Raw genomic sequence first — 11,654 nt, 5'->3', positions numbered from 1 at the left:
AGCGCGGGGCCCGCTACACTGCGCAAGCGCGAGATACTCCCCGCCCCTTAGCCAATAGACCCGGGACAGGGGGCAGTGTGCCAGGGACCGGGGAGAGTGTGCAACCCCCCAACACAGCCGCACAAGGATCCTGCCAGGGACCGGGGAGAGTGTGCAACCCCCCAACACAGCCGCACAAGGATCCTGCCAGGGACCGGGGAGAGTGTGAAAGCCCCCAACACAGCCGCACAAGGATCCTGCCAGGGACCGGGAGAGTGTGCAACCCCCCAGCACAGCCGCACAAGGATCCTGCCAGGGACCGGGGAGAGTGTGCAACGCCCCAACACAGCCGCACAAGGATCCTGCCAGGGACCGGGGAGAGTGTGCAACGCCCCAATACAGCCACATACGGATTCTGCCACCCTCTGGAAAGTGGTTTCCATCATCTACAGCATCTGCAGTTTGATCCAATGGCTCTCAACACCCCCGCTATACAAATTGTTCCAGCACGTCTCCTGGAGACACCTGGAGGGTGATCTAGGGAGTGGCGCCAGGATCAGCCCCAAAGTGAATGGGGGGTTGGGGGCTATGTGCAGAAGACAATGTAATGCATTCAGCCCTTTGCAACAATCACACCCTTGGTTCACACAGTGCTTGGAGCACTCCACCCGGACTAAAGGTGCCACTACACCTCTGCAGGTTGATTAGTCTTTTGCTCAGCGTCTGCTGAATAGTCTTTGCTCCTTGCAATGGATGCTCCTCCCCTCCCATAACTGCAACAGGAGTGGTAGTGCAGGGTGCCCCTTCTCAGTGACACTAACAATCAGAGCTGGCGATACCAGTCTCCCCGTCCCAATGGCTTTGCAACCAGGGCTGATGGTGCCAGGCTGGCCGCCCCATTGCACTGGAATCAGGGACAATCATTTCGCCAAGCAGCTGTAGAGCTGGTTGGTTCTTTTGTGCATGAGAGATGCTGTAAAATATCAAAAGCTGCACGATCTCTGGCCTGGATGAAAGATGCAGCTGCCTGTTGGAGTGATTATGGGGGAATAGATGACACAGTAGCATGGGGTAAGTAGAGAAGTAGCTGATAGGGTTGGTTAGCACAGGGGGTGGCTATATGTTTATCTGAGGGCTTGACTACACTACAAAATTAAGTCGACTTTATCTAATTCGACCTTGAGCCTCCAAATTAATTAAGTCGATTGTACGTGGCCACACTATGCTCATTGTCTCCATGGAGTGTGGCCTCACTAGCAATGCCTGCATCGATGCACAAAGCAGTGCATCATGGGTAGCTATCCCAAAGTGCAACTTCCCACAGTGTGTTTTGGGAAGTTTGTGCAATGCCTCTTAGGATCAAAACATTGTCTCTGGGGAGAAGGGGAACATTGCGTCGGCATCCCGTGTTGCACTGTGCTCGATGGCAAACAACCCAGTGGTTTTCGTGCCTTAAAACCGCTGCACATATGCCATAACCCCAGTAGCATGGAGCCTGCTCAGTTATGCACACTTGCTATGAGCATCTCAAACATCACGCGCCTTCTCCTGCAGTATTTCCAGAGCCGAAGTAGGGTCCGCCGCGCAGAACATAGCGATGTCCTGCAAGCCATTGAATAAAAAAATTCACAGTTACTGCTGGCAATCACAGAGCAGCTGCACACTGCTGAGTGCCATTTCTGGTCCTGTGAAACAAACACTGACTGGTGGGACCGCATTGTTTTGCAAGTATGGGATGACGAGCAATGGCTGCAAAAATTTTGAATGTGGAAGGCCACCTTCCAGGGACTTTGTGCAGAGCTTTCCCCTGCACTGCAGTTCAGCAACACAAAAATTAGAGCTGCTCTGACAGTGAAAAAAGGTGTGGCAATCACTGTTTGGAAGCTTGCAATGATAGACAGTTACTGGTCAGGGGGGAATCAATTTGGAGTAGTTAAATGAACTGTGGGAACTGCTGTGCTCCAAGTGTGCAGGGCCATTAATCAACTTCTGCTATGAAGGGTAGTGAGTCTGGGAAATGTGCTGGACATAGTGAATGGTTTTGCCGCAATGGGGTTCCCTAATAGAAGTGGGGCAATAGATGGCACGCTTATCCCCATCTTGGCACTAGATCAGCTTGCCAAAAAGTACATAAACTGAAAGGGATACTTTTCAATGGTGTTGCAAGCGCTGGCAGATCACTTGGGGCATTTCACTGACATCAACGTGGGATGGTCGGGAAAGGATCCTGATGCTCGCATCTTTAGGAGCTCGGATCTGTTAAAAAAGCTGAAATCTGGGACTTTCTTTCCAGACCACAAAATGAACATTGACAACACTGGGATACCTAATAGTTATCCTGGGGGACCCAGCCTACCTCTTGCCCCCATGGCTCATGAAGTCATACACTAGCTGTCTGGACAGCAGTAAGGAATGGTTCAACTATAGGCTCAGCAAGTGCAGAATGGTGGTTGAATGTGCCTTTGGTCATTTGAAAGGGCACTGGAGAAGTTTACTAACAAGGCTGCACCTTAGTGAAGAGAATGTGGTTATTATAGCTGCCTGCTGTGTGCTCCATAATATCTGTGGAAAAAAGGAGGGAAATTTTCCGCAGAGGTGGGCAATTGAGGCAGATCGCACGGCAGCCACTTTGGAGCAGCCAGACACCGGGGCAAGAAGAAGAGCACAGCAAGGAGTGCTGTGTATCCCAAGGCTTTGAAAACCCATTTCAATAATGAGTCACAGTAATGTGAGCTGCTTGTCTGCATGGTGCTTTCCCAAACCTTCATCTGCCTTGTATCATTGTCCCTGTAAAGCCAACCCCCTGCCCAAGCCCACTGCTTCTACTCAGTAAAGAACATTTATTTCTCAAATCCATTTACTTTATTTAACAAACATAAGAAAAGAGGGGGGACAGAGAAAAAAAAGGTAACCTTGGGGAAAAGAGGTTGTAAAGTTGGAACGGGAGAAACATTTTCAGCTGTGTAACATAACACCGCATTCCAGACCATCAAAGGTCTGTGAATGGTGCCTTCTGTTCCTTATACCTGCTATGGTCCCGGTGCTGCTATTCTCTGCCGGGCAATGCTGGCTGGCTATCCACCAGGGTCTGCAGAGGGACTCTACCCTCCTGCTTCTGTTCCTGCAGTTCAACCGGACACCTCAACATGTCCGCTTGGTCCCTCATAAGCCGAAGCATCTCATCCTGTGCTGCACACTCTTGCTCATTGGAAGCTTTCCTGCTCTTCATGTCCATGTCTAACTTCTCGGACAATTAAATCCCCCATGCTTTCAGCTCTGTGTCAGCTGTCCCAGAGGCATTCATTATCCCAGTGAACATTATCCTCCCAAGTTCTCTTTCTCCTCCTTCTAATCAGCAAAAGTCTGCTTTCAGGTGTTGATGACATGCCGAAGGACACATCTGCAGCTGTCAGTCTGGGAAAAAATATAAGGAGCCATTGTACATTAATAAAATGTTTCCATAGCAAGGCCTTTTTAATTAAAAAAAACAACAAATCCTTATTACACTAGGTGCAAGCCGTAACATAATCAGAATGTAACTCTTCATTGTGCCATTTTCCTCCTCCAGCCATGGTGACAAGTATCAGAGGGGTAGCCATGTTAGTCTGGATCTGTGAAAGCAGCAAAGAATCCTGTGGCACCTTATAGACTAACCGACGTTTTGGAGCATGAGTATTCACCCACGAAAGCTCATGCTCCAAAACGTCTGTTAGTCTATAAGGTGCCACAGGATTCTTTGCTGCTCATGCTCCAAAACGTCTGTTAGTCTATAAGGTGCCACAGGATTCTTTGCTGCTTTCACAGCCATCGTGAGTAGGCCTCCCCGGGTCATGGATGTGACGGGTTTGGTCACAGGAACCCCCTTGGGACTGCCACCTGATGCACTGAGAGTACCTCTAAGCCTCTTTTAACTGCCAGCTTGGTACTTCAGTACCCTGTTTTGTTGAGACAGACATGCTATCCTGCTGCAAACACAGACCCAGGTATGAACCACGTCCCCCACAAGCTACAGACGTCATTGAAAACAGCTTAAGAAGTGCTGCTGTCTCTAGCAACCAGACACCCAGTTCCCAATGGGAGCCAAACCCCAAATAAATCCGTTTTACTGTGTATAAAGCTTATACAGGGTAAACTCATAAATTGTCCACTCTCTATAACACTGATAGCGAGATATGCACAGCTGTTTGCTCCTAGGTATTAATCACTTACTCTGGGTTAATTAATAAACAAAAATGATTTTATTAAATGTAAAAAGTAGGATTTAAGTGGTTCCAAGTAATAACAGACAGAACAAAGTAAGTTGCCAAGCAAAATAAAACAAAAGCATGCAAGTCTAAGCCTAATACATTTAAGAAACTGAATCCAGGTAAATCTCACCCTCAGAGATGTTCCAATAAGCATCTTTCACAGACTAGACTCCTTTCTCATCTGGGCCCAATCCTTTCCCCTGGTACAGTCCTTGCTCCAGTTCAGGTGGTAGCTAGATTTCTCACGGCTGCAGCCTCCTTTGTTCTGCTTCACTCCCTTATATAGCTTTTGGCACAAGGTGGGAATCTTTTGTCTCTCTTAGTCCCCATCCCTCCTTCTAAATGGAAAAGCCCCAGGTTTAAGATGGATTCCAGTATCAGATGACATGATCACATGTCCTGTGAGACCCCAAGCCTTCATTCTTCCCGGCCTGAATCACAGGAAGGCTTGCAAGCAAACAGAGCCATCCATAGTCAATTGTCCTGGTTAATGGGAGCCATCAAGATTCCAAACCACCATTAATGGCCCACACTTTGCATAATTACAATAGGACCTCAGAATTATATTTCATATTTCTAGTTTCAGATACAAGAATGATACATTTATACAAATAGGATGACCACACTCAGTAGATTATAAGCTTTGTAATGGTACCTTACAAGAGACCTTTTGCATGAAGTATATTCCAGTTACATTATATTCACACTCATTAGCATATTATAATAAAATCATATGGAGGGCAACATCACAATGGATGATTGCACTTTTAATGAAGTTTATGGCAGGCTCATGTCAGGAGCAGAGGTAGCTAGTCGAATAACAGCCCTTCCCCATAGCACCACAAATGGGGCCGGGGGGGGGGAATGTTTTCACTCCCAAATTGTGGACTCTCTCATATGGGGCCCCAGTCCCCTATCAGCCACTTTAAACTACTTGATGACCCATTCCAAGCACAGTAAAGACACATTAGCAGCCGCGTGGTTTGGCGATCTGGAATGTGGGGGGCTGGGTGGGTCTACATACCCTTTTTTTCTTGTAAGAGCACTTTTAATGAGAACTTCCTCAAGGCGACCCTATGTGATATCAGTCTCCTGAAGGTAACAGAGGCGAAAGGAAGGAGATGCTGCAAGCATCTGGGTATAGACCTGGTCCTTATGCTGCTATGCCGTGTACTGCAATGATGCTCGCAGAATTAATTTGGGAGTTGCATGGGAAAGTGTCCTACCATAGTGAAAGAAATAAGACTGTCCTGCCCAGAAACCTTTTGCAAAGGACTGCAGAGTACCTCCATGAAAGTTTCCTAGAGATAGCCTGGGAATCCTCCATGGATATCCCAGTCCACATAAACAGTTTTTTCTGGGGGCCACCCTCTGCATAGCTGGAGCAGCCTCTTATAAGCAGAGAACCACAGCTTTTTCTTCACAGTAAATATGAAATACCACCGAATGTGGGTGCCCGCTAAAGTTTAACTGGACTTTGATTGTAACTGTATACTCACCAGAGATGCCTTCCCCAGCATCACGATCGGCCACTGTGACGTCCTGCGACCCACAGGGCTCCAGGGTTAAAAATATTTCCTTGCTCTTGAAGAGAATGGATCCATCGCTCACCTGTCTCCCATTCTCTTCCTCATCCACCAAATCGTCGTCCTTGTTGTCCCTAGACTAACACATCTATGAGGTATCCATGTTGCTCGTGGGGGTGCTGGTAGGGTTGTCCCCAAGAATTGCATGCAGCTCGTTGAAGAACCGGCATGTGTGGGGTTCAGCTACCAGAATGACTGTTCACCTCCCTTGCTTTCTGGTACGCTTGGCGAAGTTATTTTATTTTCACATGGCACTGCTGTGTGTCCCTCATATAGCCCTTCTTCCCCATTTCGCGAGCGAACTTTGCATAGATGTGAATGTTTCTTCTGCCGGATAGGAGCTCTGCCTGCACAGACTCTTCTCCCCACACAGTGATATGGAGCACGTTTAGGGCGTGTAGTCTCCATGATCAGCTATGCTCAAGCTGGCATGTTCCCAATGCTGATCAAACAGGAAATGGGAAATCCAAAATTCCTGGAGCTTTAGCAGGGGAGGAGCTGTTTCCTGTGTGCCTGGCTGCCGTGCAGCAGACTTGAGAACAATCTGCTGAGCGGTCACAGATAAGCATTGTGGGACACTACCTGGAGGCCAATTAAGTCGAATTATCCAACGCTGCGTCTGCACTACCTCGCAGTCGACCCATGAAAATCAAATTAAGAGCTACACCTCTCACAAAGGTGTATTACAGAAGTTGACATTAGAGGTGACTTAGGTCGGCGTAAAGGATCTGGTAGTGTAGACACATACATTAACACGTTGATGTAAGGTGGCTTTCTTCGACCTAACTTTTTAGTGTAGACCAGGCCTCACTAGTGTGGGAGAGTGAGGCTGGTGCAAGCAAAGGAAGTGAAACAGGAAATCACAGGGCACTAAAAGACAGAGGGGAATCCTGTGTGTGTGGCAAAGCTGTCTAACCACTAGAATCTCTCCCCTGAGCTGTACCCCTTTGTTTTCAGTTTTAACTGATTTTTACTGAAAAAAAATCCCACGTTTTACAAAAAGTTATTTTTTCTCCAATTTTCATCCTACATTTGTATCATTAAAATAAATATCAAAAACTTGTTTTATTGGGAAAATACAATGCATTGCATGAGATATCTGTATTACGATGATACTTTAGTCTGGGTATATGCAAAGCTGCCTGTTGAAGTAAGGCTATGTATTAGTCTAGAAGATACACACAATAAACAAACAGGGACACATGCAAGCTCTGAAGTGCATGCACATCTGAACATACTGATGAATCTCATGCCCACTATGTACACATTTCAAGCTGTTAGCAGATAACGGTTTAAAGATTTGACACACTAAAATGGGAAGAAAATGAAAATCTGTCCTTCCGTCCACTAAAATAAACCCTAATATTTACCCAGAAAAATTAATAGTTTTTTGCACCCATTTTCAACTGTTTTTGTTGTTGTAGTAATAAACACTGAGCCCCAGACCTGCCGCTTTCACAACATGGTGCATGAAATACTTAGCAAAGACCCCTCCAAGCACCTCACAGACTACAGTGGATACTTCCCTGGAGCCTGAGACAGAGACCCCTGCCATGAACAGCGGAGGGGGAGGAAGGAGGGCAGCGGGGTGGGGGTGCCACAAGCCACGACCTGTTTGAGAATCTTCTGCAGTCTAGTCAATTCCAGCAGCAAGCACAGGGGAGTTTAACTGGACTTTGATTGTAACTGTATACTCACCAGAGGTGCCTTCCCCAGCATCATGATTGGCCACTGTGATGTCCTGCGACCCACAGGGCTTGGGCTTGAAGGAGCCTTAGGTAAGCATGTGAATGCATTTTTCTTTACAATGTTTAAATTTAGAGACAGCGCCTAGCCCACCCCCAGGCTAACAAGACATAGGTATCATAGGTATTGACTTTTCCTTGTTTTACTCTTACAAGAAGTAGCGGTACAACAAACTGAGGTAGCGTTATCTGCTTTCCATTCCCTCCTTTGGCAGGGAGCGGGGAGGCCATGCGGAGCAGTTTGTTTATGTACACAGGGCTGTCCCTTGAAACCTTCTGAGAGATCTTGATGAAACTTTCATGGAGACACTCTGCAGTCCTCTCCCGAAGGTTTCTACGGATGGCCGCCTTATTCTTTCCTCCTCAGTAGGGTACTTTCCCATGCCACTTTGCATTGAATTCAGATGGCATCATTGCAGTAAACAGGCTAGCAACATACGGGCCTGGGCAGCTTTGAGACGCCCACAGTAGTGAGCTTTCTGTGTCCTGGTTATCCTCCGGAGTAAGATATAAGCTCAAATAGCCATTGCCGGTGCAAACAGTGCCAAAGTTCACTGCCATGCAACTGAAATTCCTTCCCACCACCACCCTGCCCCTGGCTCACTGTACTCACCATGGCTGGGGCTAGAGAGGGATGCTGTGTCATGGCACTCCAAAGCTCTCACGTTAACAAGCATGTCTTATTAAAAGTTTGATAGGAATATGCAAAGGGAGTTTTGAAACTTGTCTTTCTCTTTCTCCTGTGACTATAAATCCAGTGATACATCTGTCTGATTTTATCATCTGAGGCTGATGCTGCAGCTCTGCAGGGTGCCTCCTCCACCCCTGCAGAATACCTGACCCTGGGGAGGAGAAAGAATAGGAACTCAGGATGACGTGTTCAGTGAGATCCTGCAAGCTGGTGCTGCATCAGACTGCGACCAAAGGGCCTGGGGGGCCGACATGTCAGCATGGAGAAGGAGACAGCAGACAAGAGAAAGGCCCAGGGAAAGGAAGGGGAGATGCACCTGAACATAATGGGTCTTCTCAGGCAGCAAACTCAAATGCTGCAGGCCCTGGCTGACCTACAGGTCCAAACATCCCAGACTTCCCACCCTTTGCAATCCTCAGAGGACTCCATGGTATACACCATGGGACAGCAAGGAAGCTGCGTCATTGGGATAACAAGGAAAGCAGGCATAGCATTGCAGGTCATCCACACAAACGCCAGAGCACTGCACCAACTAATTTAGTTGTCTCACCTCCATGTGGAACAGAAGGGGAGACAGAATGAACCTTAAGACACAACCCCACACAAGAGAACCTGTGGGGCAGATGAGCAATTGTGTATACGTGTGATTTGGTGTGTGCGACTCTGGGTGTGTGCATCTGCAAGTTTCTGTGTGTCTATGTTTGTGTGCCTGCCCCTTTGTGTGCTTGTGAATGTGCCTGTGAGCTTTTGTTTGTGTCTGCATGGCTTTGTGCATCTTTGTATGCGACAATCAGTGCCTATGTAAGCCTGTGTGTTTAACAATGTATCTATAACAGTGTGTTTGTATATGTGTGTGTTTGTCATTTTGTGTGTTCATTTGTGTTATACTTCTCTTTGTTTCCAGTATCACCGAGGCACTAAAGGTTTTGCTTCTCTTAAAGACAAACCCCAACCTTTCTTTTCCAAATGGTGTTGCTCACTTCTATCTGAGCCACTGGAAAGCTGCTGGCAGCAGCTGAGCAGACACTTTCTGCCTTCATCGCTCGCCAGTTCTGCAACCAGGGGAGGCATTCCCTTCCCACGTGACTCTTCTGCACTGAAGCCAGGTGGTGAAACATGTACCTAGAGCATTTGTTTAATGGTGTGCTGAAAATTGTATGAGACAAGCATGTCCCGTTTGTGGTATACGTAGCTAAGAGGCAGGTTGTCTTTTCATCACAAAACCAGACACTGAGCAGAGCCAGATGGATTGCAGCTAGTAGGACAAACAGTTTAACAGGTGGACCTTGTACAATGAGGATCATAAAGATTTAAGCTACATCTTGTTTCTGCATTGTGAGGTCCAAAAGAGATGAGACCAATTCCATCCCTGGTGCAACTCAACAAATCTCTCCAGTGTATTTAGCAAGATAATGGTTATACCATTGTTCTATGCATATTGCACCTTTAAATCTCTAGGATTCGGCTATAAGAGCAGGAAGCTGCTTTGTGTTCACTTTGGTGCAGACTAGCATAGAGGAAAGGGGGAAGGACAGGTGTCCAAAAATATACTTTTGGATGCCATGGTGGGTGAGAATGTTGGGAAAGGACTATGTCACTCACCAAAGAGATCTCTGGCCCAATGGATCTGCAATCCATTCCCAACTCTTACCTCCATTTCAGCTAATAGCTGCTGTCGTCCACCCCAGAAACAGCTGCATTTCAGTGGTGGGTGGATCCATTTATAATGCGTATCACTTCCCGCCCTCACTGGGGTATTGTGAAGCTCAGCTAGTTACTGCCGGGAGATCTTCAGATGGGCTACAGAAGGACAAATAGATTTATTTGCAAAGAGATGTTATCAGCAAGCAATTCAAATCAGGAATAAGTCAGCCTGTGAAGCTCAGAAGGTAGCAGTTATTCAGCAAAGGAGAAATCCAGGGAAAGAGCCCGAAGCCTAAGTAACTGGGTTGTGGGATCATCTATATGCACATGGGGCTGAGCAATGGAGTCCTCAGCCCCAGCCCACAGCAGCTGGATGGGAAAGGTAGAAGTAGCAGCCACAAGCCACTGTTACCCTCTGCATGGTTCACAGACCCACCAGCCATGCTTCCAGCCTGTCCCATCACACCTCCTCATCCCTCCTGTGTACAGACTGCTGCTGAGCTGTGCTCCATGATCCAGCTCTCCCCAGACTGACTATTCCGGGCAGTAGTGATAGGCTTTCCCCGGAGTTTGGGACCATCTGTGTCTATGGAGGTAACACCAGGGTATGGCCCACAATTGCTGAGGCTATAGCCAGTATTCACTACCTTCCTCTAAAGTTTCCAATAACGCTTTGCTCATATTAGCGCTTTGGCACAGGGACCTTCTTATCGTTACATGTATGGACAGTGCCTAGTGCAATGAATCCCCTGTCCTTGCTGCAATACAAACAAATAACAATAATAACATTAGGCAGCTTTTATGTGGGGATCTCAAAGATGATCTGAGCTTTTCACACTTGGACTCTGAGCTTAGAAGAACCAGTAGCTTGTTTTCCATTACAAACTATGCTGCTATTGTTCTAGCACCTTCCATCCCAAAGCACTTTATACATGTATTGTGATCCTGCTCCTGCAATTATATCCATTAGTGTGGACCCCTGCTGCCATTTAAATCAGTGGAGCTCAGTGTGTGAACATAAGAATGGCCATACTGGGTCAGACTAATGGTCCATCTAGCCCCATAACCTGTCTTCTGACAGTGGCTGGTGCCAGAGGTTTCAGAGGGAATGAACAGAACAAGGCAATTATTGTGTGATCCATCCCCTGCCATCCAGTACCAGCTTCTGGCTGTCAGAGGTTTAGGGTCCTTGAACATCTTGTCTAATAGCCACTGATGGACCTATCCTCCAGGAATTTATCTAATTCTTTCCTGAACTGAGTTATACTTCTGGCCTTCACAACATTCCTTGGCAATGAGTTCCACAGGTTGACTTTGCGTTGTATGAGGAAGTATTTCCTCATGTTTGTTTTAAACCTGCTGCCTAATAATTTAATTGAGTGACTCCTGGTTCTTGTGTTATGTAAAGGAGTAAATAACACATCCTTATTCACTGTCTCCACACCATTCATGATTTATAGACCTCTATCATATCTCCCCCCACTTGTGGTATCCATGCTGGATGATCTAATTACAGGGTTGGGACTTAAATCCATACAATGCCAGTAAAATGCAGCCACCACTGGGGTGGAAGGCTGTGACTGGCACATTGCACAAAAGGGAGGAGAAGGGGGGAAGGGGAAATTTTGGTCAGGTACAACAATGCAAACCACTACCCTATAAAAGTTTCAGGGGAAACTGAAGGTCCTATCTCTTCTGCATAGACCTTAATTTGTAAGATTTCAGCTGTGCATTTTAACATATTTCTTTCTCCAGATTGCAA

The sequence above is a fragment of the Gopherus flavomarginatus genome, chromosome 6, assembly GCF_025201925.1.
Source record: "Gopherus flavomarginatus isolate rGopFla2 chromosome 6, rGopFla2.mat.asm, whole genome shotgun sequence".
NCBI classification, from domain to species: Eukaryota; Metazoa; Chordata; order Testudines; family Testudinidae; genus Gopherus; species Gopherus flavomarginatus.
This window is presented reverse-complemented; position numbering follows the sequence as displayed.